The sequence below is a fragment of the Mustela nivalis genome (genome assembly GCF_964662115.1).
Source record: "Mustela nivalis genome assembly, chromosome: 10".
NCBI lineage: Eukaryota > Metazoa > Chordata > Mammalia > Carnivora > Mustelidae > Mustela > Mustela nivalis.
In genome coordinates, this window is record NC_139029.1 from 4,285,537 (window position 1) to 4,308,294 (window position 22,758).

General features: G+C 43.0%; 1 protein-coding gene across 36 annotated transcripts in view; it reads left to right on the forward strand.

Annotated features, from left to right (window-relative positions):
- CAMTA1 (calmodulin binding transcription activator 1) overlaps positions 1-22,758 on the forward strand; it is an 814,199-nt gene that overhangs the window by 352,369 nt on the left and 439,072 nt on the right. The window lies entirely within an intron of this gene.

Consider the following 22,758-nt stretch of genomic DNA (forward strand, 5'->3'; position numbering starts at 1 on the left):
AAGCCAAAGGGGAAGGGTCCTGTGGAGCTGCCAGGATGCAGAGAGCCTGCAGTTGTTTTGGGGCAGGCAGGATGAAGTTCGGTTCAGTTTCTTCATAAGAAGTCCTGCCGTAGTTCAGCTAAATTGATCGTGGTGCTGTGTCGAGAATCATAACCTCAGAGATTTCCCTGGTTCGTGTTGTAGTCATCTTTTAAAAACACAGCTGGACTGGAAGCATCCATTTTCAGCAGCAGTAGGTTGCTTGGCTCTGTAGAAGTGCTCTCCAGCACGCTGGCGGAGTGGACAGGCGTGAATAGCCTAGGAGCCAAGAGTTCTTTCTAGAACAATTAAAGAAAGATTAAGGAAAGGTGCCCTAAGTGAGGAACACCTGTGCTGCAGCCCCAGGGTGTCTTCATGACCAAGGCAAGGCATTTCTGCGCCCCTCTGTGGCCACCGCTCCCGGATACACGGACAAATAAATGGTGGCGTGGACATTGCCTTGTGCCCCACAGGTGCTTAATTCATGCACCGAGAAGAAAAGGGGGTTAATAGCAATTCAAACAGTTATAGAACAGCTTTGAATAGCTGTGCACTGAGTAACACAGAAATCATCTTTATAAAGCAGAAATTACAAAGAAACTTAGAAACGTGATAATAATGAAGATTTTAACATAACCACACTCAGCATAATATAGATCCAGTGGACAAAAAATGTAACAACATAATTAATGAAGCAGATAATTAATTTGCATATATATGTATAAGTTTATGCCATCACAATACAGACTGTTCTTTCTTCTTAAGTGGAACATTTGCAAAAGAAAAACCTCAGTACACTCTCTGAAGTACAAGTATTACAACCCTCTGATCACAGTGTGCTAGAACTGGGCATTAACAAAAACCAAAATGAAAAAGACAGTTTCATCTAAAAGTTTTAAAACCTCTATTAAACAATATCTTCCTTGGATGAAAGGGGGAAAACAAATAAATTGAAAATAAAAAAGAAGTAATATAGTGAACACACTATCTAGCAGAATTTATGGGATACATTCAGATCAGATGAAAATTCATATCTCCAGACATTTTTATCAATTAAAAAAAGAAAGAAACTAAGTTCTCAGCTCAAAAGCTAGGAAAGGAACCACCAGGTAAACTGCAAGAGAGCACAAGGAAGAAAATAAGGCCCAGAACAGAGGAATAATAGATGTAATGTAATCCAAAAAATCTAGTTTGAAACATTTACAAAATAGACAAAATGGTTGCTAACAATAAAAAATGAGGGGAAAGCACAATCATATAAAATAAGAATTGACAAGGGGGCATACCATTGAGATAGAAGAAATTAAATACATCATGAGACTATTTTTGCCGTCTTCTATAAAAATAAAATCTGGATAAAATGCAGTACCCAAATCAGCTCCATTCATTACAAGAAGCTTAAATAAACCGAATTCAATGAAAGATAAGAAAAAAATCTCTCAGGAAATACTCCACTAAAAATGCACCAAGCCTACATGATTTCTCAGGGGAATCCTACCAAACTTTCAAAGACGAGATAATCTCCATTCTTTGTGAGTTGTTTCAGAGTATTGAAAATAAAAGAATACATTGTAGTTCTTTTTTGAAAGCAAGTATAACATTGATACCTAAATTTTAAAATTTTAAAATTTTAAAAAGCAAGCACAAAAATGAAATTACAGAACGATATCACTTGCAAATATTAAAGCAAAAGTGCTAAACAAAGTATTTATAAATCAAACCCAATGCAACATTAAGACATCAAGGCATCATGACCAAATAATTTCTTTTTCAGGAATGCAAGGTTGGTTCAACATGAGGAAACCCATTAATATAATAATACACTTAAAGGGAAAAAAAATCACATGATTACCTCCATAGATGCTGAAAACCCTTTATAGAATTCAACCCCATGCCTTATATATTAGTTAAGAAAACACGAATGAATTAATGCTTCTTAATATGATAAAATATTTTAGATGCCTGGATTTTATAGTTGGCATCTTATTTGATGGGGAAACGCTAGAGGCATTTCCATAAAGATCTTTATCAAGACAAGTATGCCCATTTCTCCACTACTATCCCACAATTGTACTTGAGGTATTAGATTTTAGTGGCACGAGTATTAGAAAAGAAGAATCAAAATTACCTTGATTTGCACATGATATAATATGATGATATACTGGGAAAGCCAGTATATGGAAAGAGAATCAATGGTAAAAGTAAATCAAACAATAAAATCACTTTTTTAGCAGGATAAAAAATTAACATATAGAAATCAATAGCTTTCTTATACATAAATAAGAATGAATTAGAGGATACAATAGCGACAGAGAAGGTAAAATACTTAGAAATAAACTTAGCAAGAAATGAGTAAAGCCTTTATCAGGAAAACTTTAATACACTCTTGAAAGACGCAAAAGTAGTTTTGAACAAATAGAAAGACATCCCTTGGAACCAGATGAGATGACTTAACATCATAAAAAAAAGCCACTTTTTCCAAAGTTAATTTATGACTTGACTCAATCCCCGTAAAAACACCAATAAGCTTTTTTATGGAGCTAAGACAGTTGATGCTCCAGTTCATATGAAAAAGCAAACATGCAATAACCATGAGAATCTTGAAAAAGAAAAGCTACTCGGGGGACTAGCTCGACCAGACATTAAAATGAACTAGAAGGCCTCTGTTATTAAACTAGTGTGGTATTGTTGTGTGAACAAAATTGTGGTGGAACTGAATGCAAAGCCCAGAAATAGAGCCCAACGGCATCTAGAAATTTAGTATTGATAAAGGTGGTGTCTCACACCATGGGAGCAGATCAACTTTTCAGTGCATTGTGCTGGGGCTGCCGGTTAGTCCCCTGGAAAAAGAGAAAATTGGATGTATTTCTTACACTGTACACAAGAATAAACTCCAAATGGACTCTGAGACCTAAATACAAAAAATGAAATCATAAAAGTACTGCAGGAAAACCTGAGTGAATTTCCCTATAACATGGGTGTAGGGAAAGGTTTTCTGACTATGACTCAAACTCTAGATTTAGTAAAAGAAAAGAGTGATACATTTGATTATGTGAAACTGAAGACTTCTGACGGGGTAAAGACCCAAACCAGAGAACCAGAAGCACAGTCAAAATGTCCAAAGGGGGAGCAAATATTTGTGACATACATTAGATATGAAGGGCTAATATATTTTTTAAAAGACTTTATTTGTTCATTTGAGAGAGAGAGAGAGAGACAGAGAGAGAGAGAACGAGTGGGAGCAGAGGCAGAGGGAGAAGCAGACTCCCTGCTGAGCAAGGAACCTGATATGGGGCTCGACCCAGGATGCCGAGATCATGACCTCAGCCAAAAGGCAGAGGCTTACCTGACTGAGCCACCCAGGCGCCCCAAGGGTTAATATCTTTGATATATAAAGAACTGTTAAAACTAAGGGAGAGGCGAACCTGAGAGAAAAAGGAGCAGAAGATGTAAAAAAAGATAACTCATATACAGAGAGCTGACTGGTGGTTGTCAGAGGTCAGGCATGGGGGGTGGGCGGGAGAAACGGGCAAGCTGGGTTTTGGTGGGGGAGTTGCTGTTGTTTTGGTTTAAATTGAATTTTAAAAAACGAAGAGAAGATAATTCGCATGGAAGAAGCTCGGGTGGCCTCTGAACATATGACGACGTTGAACCTGACTTATAATCCGAGAAATGCAAATTGAGCGGACTCTGCAATGCCATTTTTCACCCTTCTGTTTGGCTCAACAACACATCTGTCGGCAAAGCTGTGGGAAACAGGCGCTCACATACATTGCTAATGGGAATGCGAACGGGTACAAACCTGTCAAAAGGAAACTGGGCAATACTTATGCCAACTACCTTAGCTTTTACATTTTGACCCAGGCATCCGACTTCTAAGGGTTAACCCTGAAGATATATCTCAAAAGTATGAGAACACTTATGCACAAGATTATTCATTCCAGAATACTGACATCAGTCTAATGTCCAAACACGATGAAGTGGTTGAGTACTTGTCGGTATGCACAAGTAACGGAGACTGCGCCCTTGTCAAAAGAAAGAAGGAGGTCTCTGAGAACTGGCAAGGGGGCCGGATATAGGGTTAAGGGACCAAAGCAAAGCATGGGAGAGTGTCATTATGAAGGCTGAGAGCAGCAGTGGAATGCGGATGAACACAAGAGTACTTCCTGGGGAAGATAGAGTGTTCTAAAACTGGACGGTGGAGATAGTCGCCTACTGTGTACTTTTACTAAAACTCATCAGACTGTACCTCCATAGTGAGTGAATTTCACAGTATAAAAATGTACCTAAACAAAGCCATTAAGATAAAGCCTTTAGTATGCTACTGTTGTGTGATAAAGGTAAGACAAGAAAACATGAACTCATCTGTGTGTTTTCACAAAAAAAGAATCCTGGGAAGGGTAAACTAGAATCTAATGAGATCGATTACCAATGGAGGTAGTTGGCACAGGGTTGTGAGGGATGGAGATGGCAGCGGGACCGAAGTGTTGATGAGTGCGATTTTCTGAGATATATTTTTATATACTTTGAATGTTTATAAACATGTCAATATTTCACGTGGATAATAGACCACTCTGGAGGTGAGGAAACTCCCCAGATGACTTGGATTCCGTATTTTGACCAAACACCTGGAGGCTAATAACAAAAAAAACAAGTGTAAATAAGTATATTGTTACTCTAATGGGTAGGTTTGTCTTTTGAAGGAATGTGGATTAATAGCTCTGAAATTATTTGTATTCAAGATAGAGGAAATATGTAAATTTATTGGGAGTATTGGGAGCCAGTTTTCTGCCAATCAGTGAAGGAAGTTACATAGAAAGGCTGGTGGCTAGCTTCGTCCTGTCGTGTTGGACTAGAATTGGAGGTGTCTCTATGAACACACGTACACATACATAGAAGCAGGTAAAAATATGGATGGATAGATTGATGTAGCTCTGCCTGCCGAGAGAGCCTAGAGACAGTGACATCTCAGTAGCAAATCCAGCCCCCCAGGTGTGGTTTTCTAAATAACTTCTCCACTAAATGACACCAGAAATCTTTAGAGATATGGTTACTTCCAGGGCTGGGGCAAAGATTGTACAAGAGGGACCAGAAAGTAAGGAAGCGCTCAAAGAATGATGGAGACATGGTAAAAGGACATGAGAGCCGGACTCCCAGGGATCAAATCTGGGATAACTGAGCAAATTACCACCAAACTCGTACACACAAATAAGTGGAGAAAAAAGGAAGTATTTCTTTATTGGAAATTGACAGTGTAAAAGGCATTTATGAAATCCCAACAGATCCACAAAATTCTTACTAATTTCAAAGGGAAAATTCTAATTTTATAATGGAGAAATATGACAGCCCCTACTGAATCAAGTGGTCAAAGTTAACATCACTAATAATGAGATCGTAGCCTTCCCGTGCCTCTGGATATGATGCACTAGGAAGGACACAGAATCATTTCTGTGGTCTGCCTGCTGCAAATGTACAACCTGGATCTTATGGGGAAAGAGCAGACAGACCCCGATTGAGGGACTTCTGCAAAATAATTGTATGGTACTCCAAAATGTCAAGGTCATGAGAAAAAGAACCCAGAGGAACTGATCCAGATTAAAGAAGACTAACGGAGATAAAAGTAGATGTTAGTGTGATGCTGGACTGGGTCCTGGACCAGGTGAGGTTTTGTTCTTTTCTTTTGCTCCATAGGACATTGTGGGATGATTGGTGATATCGGAAGGTCTGTAGATGAGATAAGAGTTTTGTGTCAATGTTAATGTTCTGATTTTTAGGACATACACAATAAAGTATTTAGAGGTAAAGAGAGGCACCGTGACTTCGTCTTACTCTCCGACAGTTCAGAAATCATATGTTTGCACCCACGCATGTAGTGTGTCCTATGGTTCAGAAATCATATGTGTGTGTGTGTGTGTGTGTGTGTGTGTGTGTGTGTGTGTTTAGAAAGAGAGGGAGGGGAAAGTAAACGAGGTGTAGGTTGACATTTGGGGTATGTGGGTAAAGGATCTACAAGAATGGCCTATTTTTGTAAATTTTCTGTAAGTCTTAAAATGTTTCAAGACATCTATAAAAAGTTGTTTGTAGTTTGTGATGGAGAATTAAATGAGATAATACATATACAGGGCTTCCTGCTGGGCCTCAGGCATAGAATCACTAAGAAAGTGTTAGCTCTTACTATCATGGTGGCATTGTGGCTCAGAAGCTGACAGGTGGGGACTTCCTTTGCTGTTGGCAGATAATGGATGACAGCCTTGCAGACGGCTCTGCTCAAATACCCACCCGGTGTGGGACTGCAAGTTGGTAGCCCCTATGTAAGCCATCATTTTGGGGGAGCTAGCTTCCAGATAGACCTACTTTAGAATGAGGTTAAGTCATTCATTATTGGATTTATTCACTGCAAACATCGATTTCTGAAAACGAGGTAGCCGGCACTATTCCTTGCAAGAAGCCGGCTCCTGGGGGGAATGGACACTGCCTTTTGAAGGAAAGAAATATGTAAAACAACACAGTGGAGAAACACACAACTTGGTGCATATTTCCTGGTAGCTAAATTGAGAGTCTCCTTGTTGGCTGTAATTTGGGATTATTCCTGGTGGGTGTACTCAGAGTCTCCCTGGTGGGTGTACTCGGGAGTCTCCCTGCTGGGTGTTTTCAGAGTCTCCCTGGCATGTACACTCAGAATTCTCCCTCGTGAGTATATTTAGGGAGTGTACTAAGTCTCCCTCATGGGTGTATTCAGAGTCACCCCGGTGGATGTATTTAGAGTCTCCCTGGTGGGTGTACTCGGCAGTCTCCCTGCCGGTGTTTCCAGAGTCTCCCTGGTGTGTACACTCAGCCATTTCCCTGGTGGGTATATTTAAGGACTCCTTGGTGGATATATTGAAAGTCTCCCTGATGGATGTATCCAGTCACCCCAGGAGGTGTACTGAGTCTCCCTGGTGGGGGTGTTCTGGAGTCTCCCTGGGCAGTTAATTCTAGTGGGTCTGGGAGGAGGGATGGGGGTGCTCCCCTGGGAAAGAACGTAAGACGGGGGTGGTGAAGCTCTGCTTGGGGCAGTTTGGGGTGGGGGCTGGAACTCAGGGTGGAGGAGCATTTGGGGCATTGGAGCTGACACTGGAAATGACTCTGGGTTTGCAGGTGAGGAATGTGGGTCCGGGGAGGTCCCAAATCCAGGAGCCCTGACTAGTACCAGCCTCTGGAGAAGTTCATGTTGGTCTGTGGTGACATGCAGGGAACTATGGCAACATGGTGTCTGAACAATCGTGCTGGGAAGGGTTGCCAACTTCCCTTTCTCAGGAAGGACAATCTCTTATGTCCAAGCTCATTTTTTTAACATAAAATATGCCTTCTTTTATGAATAGTATTGAAAGCAGATGGCGATTTCTTGAGTGTCCTTACTTGGCAAAATAAAAAATTGTCAGCCCTATATTGGTCTCTTCATTACATTTTTTAAAACTGGATCATAAAATTGAAACATCTGGGAACCTGATCATCTAGATTTCCAAAACAGAGTTCATGGCACTTTCCAGTTCAAAAAATGTATTTATTATTGTTATTATAAGATGTTTTAAACATACAGAAAATTATAGAGAGTAAGAGGAACATTGGTTCACCTGCCCTCTGGATTTCTGAAAAGCCCACAGTCCTTTGTGCTAGCTGTGTTTTTGCCATTTCCATGGTCACCGATGGTTTGTTTACCTGCCCTTGCTCCTGCAACCCATTAGTGTGACACGCTCAAAGGCAGGGACCAGATCTTTGCCAGGCCCAGGCCATGTGATACGGTTCTTTTCATGGAGCTATTTTTTTGAAGCAACCATTTCATCGCAGGTTGTTTGGACCACGCCTAAAAGAAACCATTACCTCTTTTAAAAACTGGGATAAAATCGACGTAACAACATCGCCCTCTTAGCCATTCTCAGGCGGACAATTCAGTGGCGTTACGTACATTCACATTATCAACATTTATCTGCGGAACTTTTTCCTCTTCCCCAAATTACACTCTGTCGCCATGAAATACTCTGGGGTCATTCCCTCCCCAGCCCCTGGCACCCCCCCTTCTACGTTTTTTTGTCTCTATGAATTTGACTACTCTGTGTGCCTCTAAGTGGGATCATATAGCATTTGTCATTGTGTGTCTGGCTTATTTCACTGACCGTAACGTCTCCGGGGTGTGTCCGGGTAGCAGCATATGCCAGGACGTCCTTCCCTTTAAGGCTAATAATCCTCCATTGTGCGCACACACCACATTTGGCTCGTGCGGCCCCTGAGTGTGGAGATCTGGGTTGTTCCTATCTTCTGGCGATTGTGAATTAGGGGCTCTGAACATGGGTGAGCAAAAATATCCCTCAAGTGCCTGCTTTTACTTTTTTGGGGGGATATATGGAATTCCTGGATCATATGATAATTCTATGTTTAATTTTTTGAGGAACCACCATACTGTTCTTTACAACAGATGCATCTCTTTATGGTTTTACCAACTGCCCAAGGGCTCCAATTTTTCCACTTCCCGTTTTCCTGCTTTAATAAGAATAGCCAACGTAGCAGGTATAAAGTATTATCAAACCATTGTACTTTAAGCTTTTTTTTTTTTTTAAAGATTTTTAAAGATTTTATTTATTTATTTGACAGACAGAGATCATAAGTAGGCAGAGAGGCCGGCAGAGAGAGGGGAAAGCAGGCCAAGCAGAGAGCCTGATGCGGGACTCGATCCCAGGACCCTGAGATCATGACCCGAGCCGAAGGCAGAGGCTTTAACCCACTGAGCCACCCAGGCGCCCAGTTTTGTATTTTTATTACCAAGCAATATGCAAAGCAGATGTCCACCCTCTGTCCTGACTTCCATTCTCTCTTTGGCCCTGCCACCCCTCACTGTGCTTGCCTTGTGCTCAAGTCTGTGCGTGAACAGCTAGTCCTCGTGGCATGATTTCTACCAAGGAAATACTAGGGAAACCCTAAATGCCCATCAGTGGAGGAGAGGCCAAATAATCTACCCCATGCAGATCGTGACGCCCGTGTGGCGATGAAGAATGAATTGTCTGCAAGTCTGGTGTGGAGTGAGGGCTCTGCGACACAGTTCAGTGAAGAAACCAAGCCAGAGGACAGCTTGAGAACCTGCGTGTATGTGTAGCTGTGTGTGGAAGTGTGTGTGACTGTGTATAACTGTGCATAATATATGTAAGGTGCATTATATGTCATGTAAATCATTCTTGTATACCTTTCCAGAACATAAATAATAGGTAACGTAAATATATATATATCTTTTATAAACACACACATAGAGGGTATGAGGTTGTTGGCCATGGTATGAGGATTCCTGGCACTGAGGCTGGATCTGCTTGGGGAAGGTGTTGCAGATCTTACTTCCCGTCCTTCCCCTTGTTTGACTCCCCCCCCCCCTTCCTTCTTTCCTTTCTTTTTCTTTCTTTCCCTCCGCTCTTCCTTCCTCCCTCCTTTCCTTTCCTTTCTTTTATAAGAACATGTCACTTCTGTGAAGAAAGAAAGGAAAAACCCAAATATTGTGAGCCTGAGGGGCTGGTCATGAAACCCAAACCATCCATCACGGTACTACGTCTATTTTCCGACCTGAACATGACACACAGTGACCCTGCGCTGTCACCACAATCTGTGGTGGTCCGTGTCGTTCATGTGCACACTGAGCCAGACCCTGCTCAGTGCATTTAAATAAACTCACTCATTTATCCTCACTAGTCGCACGTTGAAGGTTGTCCACGTTTTCCAGATGTGCAAAGAAGCTCCGAGAGGTGACGTCACTCCTCTAAAGTCACGTAGCTAGTGAGTGGCCCATAATTCTTCAATGATAACACAGCTGTCTTCTAGATGGGTACACAGGTAATTTTTAAAAATCTGGATTTTTAACTTCTTTTTTTTTTTTAAGATTTCATTTATTTATTTGTCAGAGAGAGAGCGAGCACAGGCAGACAGAATGGCAGGCAGAGGCAGAGGGAGAAGCAGGCTCGCTGCTGAGCAAGGAGCCCGATGTGGGACTCGATCCCAGGACCCTGAGATCATGACCTGAACCGAAGGTAGCGGCTTAGCCCACTGAGCCACCCAGGAGCCCCTGGATTTTAACTTCTGATTTAACTTTGAAAGTAACGAAATGCCACATATTGTTCTTGTAAGATTCAGGAACTATATGGGCCTGACTTTTAATTAATTTATTTTATTATTATTATTATTTTTTGCTTTGGCTTCATTTGAACACAGCTCTGTTCTTAAGAGCCCTTGGTCATGGGAAGGGTGTCAGGAACTTGTCAGCGGCCTCCGTCCGAAAAGAAAGATTCTGTTTCTCTTTTAAATAAAAAGAATTACTAGGTAGGGCACCTCATAGCTTTGTTCTGAACCCTAATTGTCAATGGAGAGTTGATAGATTATTTTATTTCTTTAAAGGTTTTATTTATTTATTTGAGGATGAGAGAGAGAGAGAGAGAGAGAGAGCGCACAAGCTGGGGTGGGAGTGGGGGGAAGCAGAGGCAGAGGGAGACGCAGGCTCTCTGCTGGGCCCTGATGTGGGGCTCGATCCCAGGACCCTGAGATCATGACCTGAGCTGAAGGCAGCGGCTTAACCGACTGAGCCACCCCGGTGCCCTGGTTGATGGATTATTTTAAAGTTAACAGTGAAGTCTCTAATTCTGGGTAGAGTGTCTCATTGGTTTACCTCTGCATAAACACCACGTATAAACTGTTCCTAAGAGCCTAAGTGGTAAGTATAGCATCTTACCATTTACCATGTTATCAATAATTGTATGTTTTTGAGAAGGGTTATTTTGTTATTTTGCAAATTATCCTTTTCTTTGAAGGAGGATTCCTTGGAAGGCGCCAGGCCTTCTGCACCTAAATGAGCAGCTTCCACAACAAAGATTTCCAAGTGCATCATTTGGTTAAACTCTTAAAACTGTTAAATTAATAAAATCAGCTTAACAGAACCCTGATTAGTTTAAAATTGCTTTAAATTTGGTCATTAAGTTTCAGGGAACATGTAATTTTCTCCACATCTGGTACAGCTGCAAGGCATGAGGGATGAGGACAGAAGTGGGGGTAAGAAGCGCAGAGGACGGCGGGGAGACACTTTGTCATTGACGGTTTCTGCACCGCTGGTTCGCACCCCCCAGGAATCTGCGTCCTCGTGAAACATTAGCCCCTGCCTCATGTCTCCAAGAACATTCCCTTCCTCTCGTGAGAAGGACAGTGCAGAACAGCTGGGCGTCAAGGAAGCTGGGCTCCCTTCCTGAGAACACTGGAAACTTGCTGTGTCACCCTGGACGCGGGTTCCTGCTTCTGTGTGCGGCGACGTCCCCCTCTGTGGAACGGGCAGGTGCCCACAATGTCTTTTCCCTTCAGCATGTTTCTAGGGCTGGTGGGGGCACAGTGCCGCCTCTCATTAGGAGCCCTCGGAAAGCTGAGGCTCGTTATTTGCAGAATCACATGTCAGTATGCATTCACTGTCTTCTTTATTAGTAACCTCCTGGCTCTTTTGCTCTTCTGGTCGCATTCAGGATCAGATACGTAAGACACACCCTGAGGCTGATCTAGTGTTAGCAGCTAGCCCCTTCCTTGGCATCTGTTCCCACCTTGGGGCTAAGCTCTGACAAGGCCTGGGGGCACACTCTGTGCTGTGTGGGTGTCTTCCCTCGCGAGGGCTTTGGCACTTGGCCTTCAGCTAAAATGGCATCGCTATTCACCTCTAGTGGCTGCAGCCTTTAGAAGTTTTTATATTTTCTCCAGGATCATGTGAGTACTTTGGGGCAAATCCCAGTGCAAGAAAGGGCTGGAGCCGGACAGCCCGATGGTGGGAGAGGAGAGAGGAGTGGCCCCAGTCAGTGGGGGGAGGAGTGCCTGGGATGGCATGATCGGGGAATTCTTAAAGCATTTTATTTTTTAAAGATTTTATTTATTTATTTGACAAAGATCACAAGTAGGCAGAGAGGCAGCCAGAGAGAGAGGAGGAAGCAGGCTCCCTGCTGAGCAGAGAGCCCGATGCAGGCAGGGCTCATCCCAGGACCCTGGGACTATGACCTGAGCCGAAGGCAGAGGCTTTAACCCACTGAGCCACCCAGGTGCCCCACATGATCGGGAAATTCTTAAGTTAGAGCTAGAACCTGAGGCCACAGCCGCTCAGATGGAAGGTCAGGGCTTGTGGCTGATGCTCACCATTGAAACAAGGCAAGGGCCCTTCCCCAGAGCAGCGGTGACTCTAGTGAAGACCCCGTCCTAAGTACCTGCTCCCTGCTGGGCATAGTTCGGGGAGCGGTCTGAGCGTTATCTGTCTACAAATGAAGAAGCAAGGCTTAGTGGAGTTACATGACGTGCCAGAAGCTACACATCGAGTCTCTGGCAGGTCTAGGATCTGAACTCAGCAGGCGAGAGTGAATGTAGATTCCCCAGCAGGAGCAGAAGCTGAGAATGTGAGGGTGGGTGGCGTGTTGGGCAAGCATGTGGGCGAGGAGGTCCTGAGTCAGGCTCTAAGAGCTCTGTGCTGAGTCACTCGTTGATCTCATTACGCAGAGAGAGCTTGGGTTCAGAGGACACGGGGGCGGGGCTCCCTATGAAGCGAGAGACCCCCACAGGCGCCTGGACTCCTTGAGGAGTCTCCGGCTAGTCCTTTAAAAATAGTCATCCGCTCTCCCAAGAGTGTGTCATTTTTCAAGTCACACGTTGTCCATGAAAGCCAAGCGCCTTCTGGAATTTATGGTACTTAAGTAGGTTACTGCAGCCCCGTTGCATCTGTTTCTCGAAAACTGTTGACGTTTCTGATAATAGTAGATAAGTTCCACAGAACGCCAGCTGCTGCAGGAGGGGATGGTCTGGTCGGAGAAGGGACATCGGCGGGGAAGTGAAGGACACGGACCCTGGAGACATGAATTCCATCCATGGGCGCCCGCCTAAGGGAGAGTGGGCCAGAAGCTTGCTCCAAGTGCAGAGAGCTGAGGGGTGGCTCTTTTGAACGCTGCACCCCTCGATGGAATGCAAGCATTTCAGAGCCCAGAATCCTATAAGCATGCAGCCGGAGAAGAATGTGAGGTTTGGAGAATTATTTTCTCCAGGTACGCCTTCAGGTTTTCAGGTAGATTTTATAGACGAGACTCCTGGCTTGAAGTTGTCACCAGCTGTCAGATTTCCATTAGTGATTTCCACAATCTCTGATGCAGAACTGACAGGGTCCTTGAAGACAGCAACAGAACAAGTGGGAACCTATATTTTATTGAAAATGTTTCACGCCCTTAGCACCAAATCTCATCGATAGGTAGAGGGTGCACATGAACAGAAGAGTGTAATGTACATATACATATGCATATTGTGGCCTGAAATGTAGACGATACATATTAAATGCAGACTTGTACCTAATAATAGGAAGTGTTTTCAGCTCCTGAAATGTGGTCTTTGAAGTAGGACATGACAAAGAATAAAAAATACTTTTACTAAATTCCCTCCCTTTGCAATCGTCATTTCTCCTCCAGAGCTGGTGGGAGCACAGCTGCTTTTCTGTAAGTCAGTTTTAAAGAACAGCCCTGTCTTCTAAACGCATGGCAGAGTTTTCTAGCTGATGTTTTTTGATACCTTCTAGTATTCTTGGAGTTCACTAGCTCTGAGTGCAGTTGGCAAAGATCTAGACGGAGGATATATTTGGACAGGTATTGAATATAATAAACCATACTTAAATATTTATATATGGAATTATTTTTTTTTATGGTGCTGTTCTTTAAATCATTAAATAAGGCCCTATCATTTCTCCAAAAGATATATGAGCACTGTCTCTCAGCATATAGATCATTTTTGCCTTTGAACGATATCTCAACTTAAAAATGATTTCTACAGATGATCTTTTACATACATTTGTTATTGTAGTGAGCATTACAGCCTGCTGTGTCACAGCGATGCTTGGAGGGTTTCTTCTGAAAATAGCTCTTTATTTGTGGGAAACTGCAAGGGGAGAGGGCAGGGAGGACTCACCGTAGCCCACCGGCAGACCCCCGCCCTCCCTGAGCTCTTGCGAAGCGTCCCTGGGCTGTGAGGAAGGCCTGGCTTTTCTCTTTTGTGAAGAGTCTTAGAATCCTGGGATTTTTATTTGCCACTTATGCCTCCAAGGCCTCCCTCCCTCTCTCACTCCTTCTTTGTCAATTTGAAGAGCTCTCTTTCTATTCCTAGTAGTTACCTAAATAACAACCATTTGTTTTTAAGATTGATTCTGATAAAGAGTGCATTAGGCATCTCAAGGGCTACAATGTGGCAAAGTGTCAGACTTTTCAGAGTAGAGAGATGCCTGCTGGCCAGGCAGAATGTTCCTGGTTTTATGGTGAACACACACGCGCACACGCGCACACACACACACACACACACACATGCACGCGCACACCTCCCAGAGATGGTGGAGCATCACCTTGTCCAGCATGCATGAGGGAAGAGCCAGGGAGCGTGATCGCCATTAGCATGGTCCACCTTCTGGGGATGCTTGATGGGTTTCGCCTTCCTTCCGGCTTTGATGTTTGGGGAAGTCGTGTCCCTTTCTTTGGCCAGTGAAATGTGAGCAGAAATGACACGTATCATTTCAAGGCACAGATGTGAAGATGTGGGGCTGAGCTTCCGCCAGCCGGTTTCCCTGAGTGAGGACCGCACCCAGCCGCCGAGCCTCCCGCTGCAGAGTCAGAATGGCTGTGTGGTGTGAGCAGGAAATGGACCTTCCTTGTTACTGTAGCAGAGCCTGACCTACGGTGAAGGGCACAGGTGCAGTAAAGCCTAGGCACCGCCCCCCAACCCCGACCCCGGGAATGCTGCCATTGCACACAGTGTGCTCACACTCCTCTGCACGCTGTGTCTCCTCGAGAGCTAACTCTGAACCCATGAGGACGCAGGCTTGTTAACATGCGGAAATGTAGCCGATCATTGTCTGCCTATGGAAGGTGAAGGAGCAGCTGATTGTGTGTGTGTAGAAAAGCTAAGCTTCTTCTTTTTTTTTTTTTTTTTGTTTAGAGGAACCATTCCAAGGAGTAAAAACTAAGTTTCTTTAGAGACTCATCTGCCTGCTCCGTGGAGCTTTCCTGAGGGTCGGGGGAGGGGGGGTGGTGAAGGACTCACAGTCGGTGGGAGGGAGGGTGTGCTGGCGCTCAGCGTTGCTGGAGGGAAGCTCGGACCAGGCTTCAGTGCACTAGCAGATTTTGGAGTGATTTATAGGAAAACAGTTTAAAGCATTTACTAGCAGTAAGAACTAATTTCCAATAAATCAGACAGGATTCCCTTTGGAACCAGAAATAAATGAGGGCAAAAGAAATTGCCAAGGGTTGTTGAGCAATAAAGAGATGGGTTCTAGATATCTTGAAATGATATTTAAATGGACAAAGTTGATTTAACTGTCTTTTTTCATGTCTAGGAGTAAGATTTAAGTCTATAGCATGTCGTTATAACCAGGAATTATTCACCAGGAGACTTTCAGCATTTCATGCACATTCCACTGAATGGCAATTTTAATATTCCAGTTTCAGTCCTAAATTGTAATGAAAAGGCATTAATTGCTTGGTTCCCTGCAAAGTCCATTAAAAAAAAGTGTTTCTAGAAAAAGTTCAAATTTGGTCCACGGACAGAACTTTCATTATCAAATTTTAGTCATTTTTTCCAATTAAAAAATTTAAATGAATATATATTTTATTACCTCCAACTCCACAAGTACCTATTTTTCACGTACTGGTAGGCTGGCACTGAGCCACGAGCCTTGGAAAATATAGAAAAAATCGAATATGTATGTGGTTCTTGAACTCCAGAAGTATGAAATTCATGCGAGGATTAAATCATGAAACCATCTGAGAAGCCGGAGCCTCTCGTGGGCGCTTGCCAAAATGTGGGGACACGAGGTTCACGGGGGCTGGGTAGGCGCTAACACAGCCTCAGAAAGGAGGGGAGATGGGAGACTTAGCTGAGGCAAGGACGGGTCCGTGCTCCAGGATGAGGGATGACTGTGGCCAGAACTGGACACAGGAAGGAATTTTGAGGATCCCAACGACGGAGGCTCTCCAGTAATGCAGACTGGATTCTGGAGATGTATGATCTCGTTGGGCGTGGGCATTTATCATACCAAGATTTAGCATAATTTCCTGAGAAACCGTGGGCTCCCAACTCCCTAGAACCTGAGAGGTGGTCTTTTTAGGATCTGGTCTTTTCAGGAACTAGATCGTGGGATGTCCTTGGGAGAGAGGGAGATAGGAAAGGACAGAGGATGCTCGTGAGATCTGCCCCTCTGTAGCAGGCCCTGTGTGGGCTTTTTTTCTTTTACCTCCTTGACTTCTCTGAGCAACCAGAGTATTTTTCACTCCGTTTTCGTAGATGAAAAGACTTCCAGAGGTTGGAAATGTTGTTCAAGGTCAATTAGCCAGAAGATTGCAGAGAGGTCTTTGACTCCTGTCCATGCCCCTTTTCAGGGTAAAGAGAGTGCTCCAAAGAATAGCAGGCCAAGGCCTAGCTTCTCAGTAAGTTCTAGAATATCAAGGTGGCCCCCAAGCCCAGGGATCCAGGCTCTTCTCTTGCATGAAAGGTAGAATCGTTCAAGCAAGGGGACCAGCCCCAGTGGTGCCTGCTCAGTACACTTGGCAGGATCGAGACTCTCAGGTACTGATCCTGTGTTTGGGGACCCCAAGAGGAACACCTCCTGACAGTTTGTACCCTAGGGACCTTGCCCCTGCACCCACAGTCCTGACCCTGACTCTTATGGGAAGCAACACCCTAAGAGGAAAATGAAGAGCCCATTTGCAAAGTCAAGTGCTGATGCAGCAGGTCCCCGCAGAACCTCCTTGGACTGTGGTGGCTGCAAACACTTGAGGAGTCTTCAGAAACCTGTCACTTTGCTCTGAAGGTCCAGCACTCCCCCCATCACCCTGAGCAAACTCATCGCTGACCAGGACCCCAACAACCCAGTGGTCTCAACGTCATTCGTGCTGGCTGCCGCTTCTGGAATCTACCAGGAGGCAGCAGGCAGGCTTCTGCTCAGTGCCCTTTGCACTGTTGTGGCCAGGGTCTGGAACAATCTTTCCCCATTCCCACAGATGTTCTCATTCCTCATCTTTGCTCTAAGGTCCTCCAGGGAGGACAGAGGCTGCTATCAGCTTTTTCCCCCGTCTCTTTGAGGAGCCTAGAGGACTGCATGGCTTGTGGTAAGGGCCCTCTCCATCTTGTTGACTGGCTTCCCTGCTGTGGGGCTTGCTTGGGTTCCAGCCAGGCTTCCCTTCTCTGCCCACGCTGGCCTTCTTGCCTGGAAAGGCTTCCTCCAGCCTGTCTGTCAGGGAAGCCAGTGGTGGTCAGCAGGACACTCCAGGCCAAGAAGGCCATTTGTGACTTGGGCAGATGCCACCTCCTTTAGTACCATAGTCCAGGCAAGGTGTGCTGTTAGCTCCATTTTAGGGAGGAGGCCCTACTGGTTCAGGATCGCTGGGAAGGCCTGCTTCTGCAGGCAGCAGTGGGAATCCTGAATTGTCTCCCAGACCTGGGTGGCCCCTGCCAGACACCTCCCCGAGGCCAGGAAGCCATCACCGCCGTGGCTCCAAACACCCCCTTTCCTGGCACAGAGCCTTCCCCTCTCCTGTCCTATGCAAAAGCATCCAGCTGCTTGTTGTCTAGGAAGACTTCATCTTTTCCACTAAGGTGAACAAGACGTGTGTGAGGCTCTCTGTCCCTGGTCTCCTTCTCCAGGGAATCCATCCCTTGTGTGCAGTGAGAATTTCTCAGTGCTATTGAAATACATCTGAGGGCAAGAGGGACCTGTCTGCTCTATGAAGTCTTGCATTGCATGAAGAAGGGAGTGCTGGGGGGTACCTAGGTGGCTCAGTAGGTTAAAGCCTCTGCCTTCAGCTCAGGTCGTGATCCCAGAGTCCTGGGATGGAGCCCTGCATGGGACTTTCTGCTCAGCAGGGAGCCTGCTTCCTCCTTTCTCTCTCTGTCTGCCTCTCTGCCTCCTTGTGATCTCTGTCAAATAAATGAATAAAAATCTAAAAAAAAAAAAGGGAGTGCTGGATAGACAAAGGGAGAGGAATATTTTTAAATAAAAATTAGTATTCAATATAGTTATATGAAAATGTAAGCAATAATAAACGCATAGTCCCATACCAGCATTAGCTTGAGAAACAAAACACAGCTAGTCTATACCGGGCTCTAGCTTCCTTAGAGCTGATCACTGCTGTGAATGTTTCTGTACTTTTGCTATGTATGTGTTTGTTCTTAATGAGTAATTTCCTTCCACGTTTGTTAAATATAAATCATTGCATGTACCACAAACACTTTTTAAATTATTTTATTTGAAACAATTTCCAAATGTTGAGGAGTTGCAAAAAATGGTACAAATGTCACTTGTGTATCATTCTCGGATTCCACAGGTGTTAACATTTTAATACAGGTGCATAAGCGTTCTCCTTCTCTGTATACATGTATAGACACACAAATCACATAGAACACACACACATGACATGAAATTGCATACATATGTAACAGATTTCTTCTGAAACACTTGAGGCAAGTTGGAGATGCTCCTTTACCTCTAAATACTTGAGGGCATTTTCCGAAGACTAAGGGTATTTTTTTCCAGAAGCAAAGTATAAGGATCATGATCAGGAAATCAGCCTTGTTCCTATACTGTCATCCAATGCTTAGACCCTCTAGGAATTTCAGCGGTTGTCCCATTGATGCTTCTATGGCAGAACCAAAATGCATTTTGGGGTTTGATCTAGACCTGATGCAGGAGCAACGGGCTGCCCTTAGTTGTCCAACCTCTCCCGTCTGTTCTCACCTGCAGCCTTTCCTTAGTCTGTTTTCTTTTGTTCTTGAGTGTTCTTGAAGAGTTCTGGTTTATCTGATGTTTCCTCACAGGTAGATTAGGATACACGGTTTTTGTCCAAGAAACAGCAGAAGCTATGTGATGGCCGCTTCCAGGCATCCTGTAGGAGCCACGAGGTGCCTGTCTCACTGCCAGTGAGGCGGTCTGATCACGTGGTGTGGGTGGTTTCTGCGAGCTTCTTCCACTGTCAAGTTGCTGTTTTCCTTTTCGTAATTAATAAGTGTCTCATGAGGTGACACTTGGGGACTGTGTGACTATCTCGTTCCTTATCAAAATGAAAAACAATTTAAATGTTTAATAGCAGCTTTATTATGGTATTACTCACTATACAACTCACCCATTCAAACTGTACGGTTCAGTGGCTTTCAGTATAGTCGCAGATACGTGCCACCCTCAAGTTTAAGCATACTGTTCTCCTCAGAAAACCCTGTGTCATTGAGCTATCAGCCCATTGTCCCCCTCCCCACTTCTGACCGCTTGGCTCCATGCCACTTTGAACCACCTTCACTGTCTGTGCATTTCTTTCTTCTAGACCCACGTGAATGAAATCACAGAAGGCACGGACTTGTGTGACTTCTTTCACTTAGCATAATGTTCTCAGTGTTCATTCGGTGTGTCAGTACTTTATTCCGTCTTAGGACCAAGTAGTATTCCACAGAACATTGGGTTTGTCTGTTTGCCTATCGATGGACATTAGGACAGTTTCTAGTTTTTGGTGATTATGAATAATGATGCTACAAACATTTGTGTACAATTTTTTTGTGTAGATATATTTTTCATTTCTCTTGGGTGTATGCTTCGTCGTGAAGTTGACTAGTTGCGTCGTAACTGTAATTATTTGAGAAACTGCCAGAAACAGCCCATTTTCCAAAGTGGCAGCACCATTTCCCTGCCCCCCAGCAGCTTCTCTGTCAACACCAACTTCTTGATTCTAGATACCACAGTGGATGGGAAGTGGTGTTTCATTGTGAGATACAGATATATACATACATGTATATATTCCTGATGACGAATGATGTGTATATTTGCGTATCTTCCATTTGCATATTTTCCATGAGGAAATATCTATTCAGATCCTTCAACTATTTTTTAAAATCGGGCTCCTTGTCTTTTGTAAGTTGTAAGAATTCTTTACATATTCTAGATACAAGTCTCTTATCAGACTTGTGGTTTGCAAATATTTCCTTCCTTCTTCCATTCTGGGGGTTGTCTCTTCATTTTTTCGGTGGCTCCTTTGAAGCACAGAAGTTTTTAATTTTGTTAAAGTCCAGTTTAATTTTTCTTTTGTTCCTCATGCTTTTGGTGTCATATCTAAGAATGCTTTGCTGAATTCTAGGTCATGAAGACCTACTTGTGTGTTTTCTTCTAAGAGTTTTATAGTTTTAGCTCTTACATTTTGTTCTTTGATTCCTCCATTTGAGTTAAATTGTGTGTGTGTGTGTGTGTGTGTGTGTGGTATGATGTAAAGGTCCAATTTCATTCTTTTGTATGTAGCTATTCAGATGTCCCAGCACCATTTGTTAAAAAGACTATTCTTTCCTGATTGAATGGTCTTGGCACTTTTTTTTTTTTTTTTTTTGTGAAAATCAACTGCTAATAGATGTTTGGGTTCATTTCTAACTCTTAGTTTTAGTCCATCAATCTGTATGTCTGTCCTTGTCCCAGTACCACACTGTCTTGATTACCATTGCTTTGTAGCAAATTTTGAATTTGGGAGGTGTGAGTCCTCCTACTTCATTCTTCTTAAAGGATTGTTTTGGTTATTCTGTGTCTCTTGCGATTCCATGTGAGTTGTAGAGTCAGGCTGTCGATAACTACAAAGAAATCAGAATTCTGTTAGACATTGCATTGAATATGTAGAGCAGTTTGGGGAGTATTGCTATCTTAACATTAAGTCTTCCAACCCATGAACATTGATGTTTTTCCATTTATGTAGGTCTGTTTCTTGCAACAGTGTTTTATAGTTTTCACAGTGTAGTTTTTTACTTGTCTTGTTAAAATTATTTCTAAGTATTTTATTCTTTTTGATGTTATTGGGAATGGAATTGCTTTTTAAATTTTATTTTGAGGTCATTCATTGCCGCAGTATACAAATACAATTCATTTTTGTTTATTAACCAGTATCCTTCAACTTTGTTTTGCTTGTTCATTAGAACATAGACAAGATAATCTCACCTGTGAATAGAGAAGCTTTTATTTCTTCCTTTCCAATCTGGATGTCTTATGTTTCTGTTTCTTGCCTCGCTGCCCTTGCTAGAACTTCAGTACAAATGTGGAACGGAAGTGGTGAGTGGGGACATCCTTATTTGTTTGTGATCTTGGGGGAAAACATCCGGTCTTTCACCATTAATTATGATACTAACTGTGAATTTTGTGTAGATGACCTAGATCAGTTAAGGAAGTTCCTTCTAGTTTGTAGAGTGTTGTTGTTTTATTTTAATCATGAATTTTGTTGGATTTTAGCGTAAGTTTTTCTGTGTCTATTGAGATGATCATGTGATTTTTGTTTTTCAGTCTATTTGTGAGATGTATTACTTAGTTGCTTTTCAGATGCTGAATCAACCTTAATTCCTGCCATAATTCTCACTCGATCATGATGTATAATTCTTTCTCTACAGTAGTTCTCACTTGTCTGCAGTGAATCTGTTCTAAGATCCCACTGGATGCCTGGAACCATGGACAGTGTTGAATCCTACATATACTATGTTTTTTCCATGTATTCATACCTATTATAAGTATAATTTATAAATTAGGCAGGGTAAGAATAACAACAACAGCTAATAATAAAATAGGACAATTGCAACAATATACTGTACTATAAGTAATGTGAACGTGGTCTTTCCCTCTCAGAATATCTTATTGTACTGTCTTCATCCTTCTGGTGATGATGTGAGGTGATAAAATGCCTGTGTGATGAGATGAAGAGAAAGCGAGGTGAATAATGTAGGCGTCGTAATGTAGTTTGGGCTGCTGTAGACCTTCTGACAACATGTCGGAAGGAAGAGCATCCGACTCCAGGCTGTGGCTGGCCACAGGTAACTGAAACCATGGAAAGCAAACCTACAAATTAAGGCAAGACTACTGTTATGTTGCTGAATTCAGTTTGCTAATATTTTGGTGAAGATTTTTGCATGCATATTCCCAAAAGCTATTGGTGGTGAGTAGTTGGTTTTCTTGTTATGTCTCAGTCTGGTTTTGGTATCAGGGTAATACTGGTTTTATAATTAGTAAATTGAAAATCATTCTCTCTCCTCTTACAGTTTTTGGAAGATTTTGTGAAGAACAGTAAAGGATTAAATATTCTTTCAATGTTTGGTGGAGGTCAGTGATGAAGCCAGATCAGCCTGGATTTTCTTTGTGGGCAACTTTTGATTACTAATGCCGTCTCTTTACTTAGTACAGGTGTGATTAGGTCATCCATTTCTTCTTTCATCTGTTTTAGTAGTTTCTGTTTTTCTAGAAATGTTCCCATTTCATCTGAGTTTTCTAATTTTTTGGTTTAAAATTGCTTTAGTATTCTTTCATAATCCCTTTTATTTCTGTAGGGTCATAGTAATGTCCTTCTTTCATTTCTAGCTCTAGTAATTTGAATCCTCTCTTTTCTTCTTGGTCATTGTAGCTAACGTTTGTCAATTTTGTTGTTCTTTTCAAAGAGCTGCTTTTTGTTTTATTGATTTTCTCTATATTTTTCTGTTCTCTATTTCATTAATTTCCACTGTAATGTTTATTATTTCCTTCCTTCTTCTTGTTTAAGGGTTGTTTTCCTCTTTTTTTCCCCTAGTCCTAAGGTAGAAGATTAGGTTATTGACTTGAGATTATTTTTTTATTTTATTTATTTCCCCCTAAGCACTGTTCTTGCTGCTTCCCGGATTTTGGTATCTTGTATTTCCTTTTTCACTTATTCTCAATTTTCT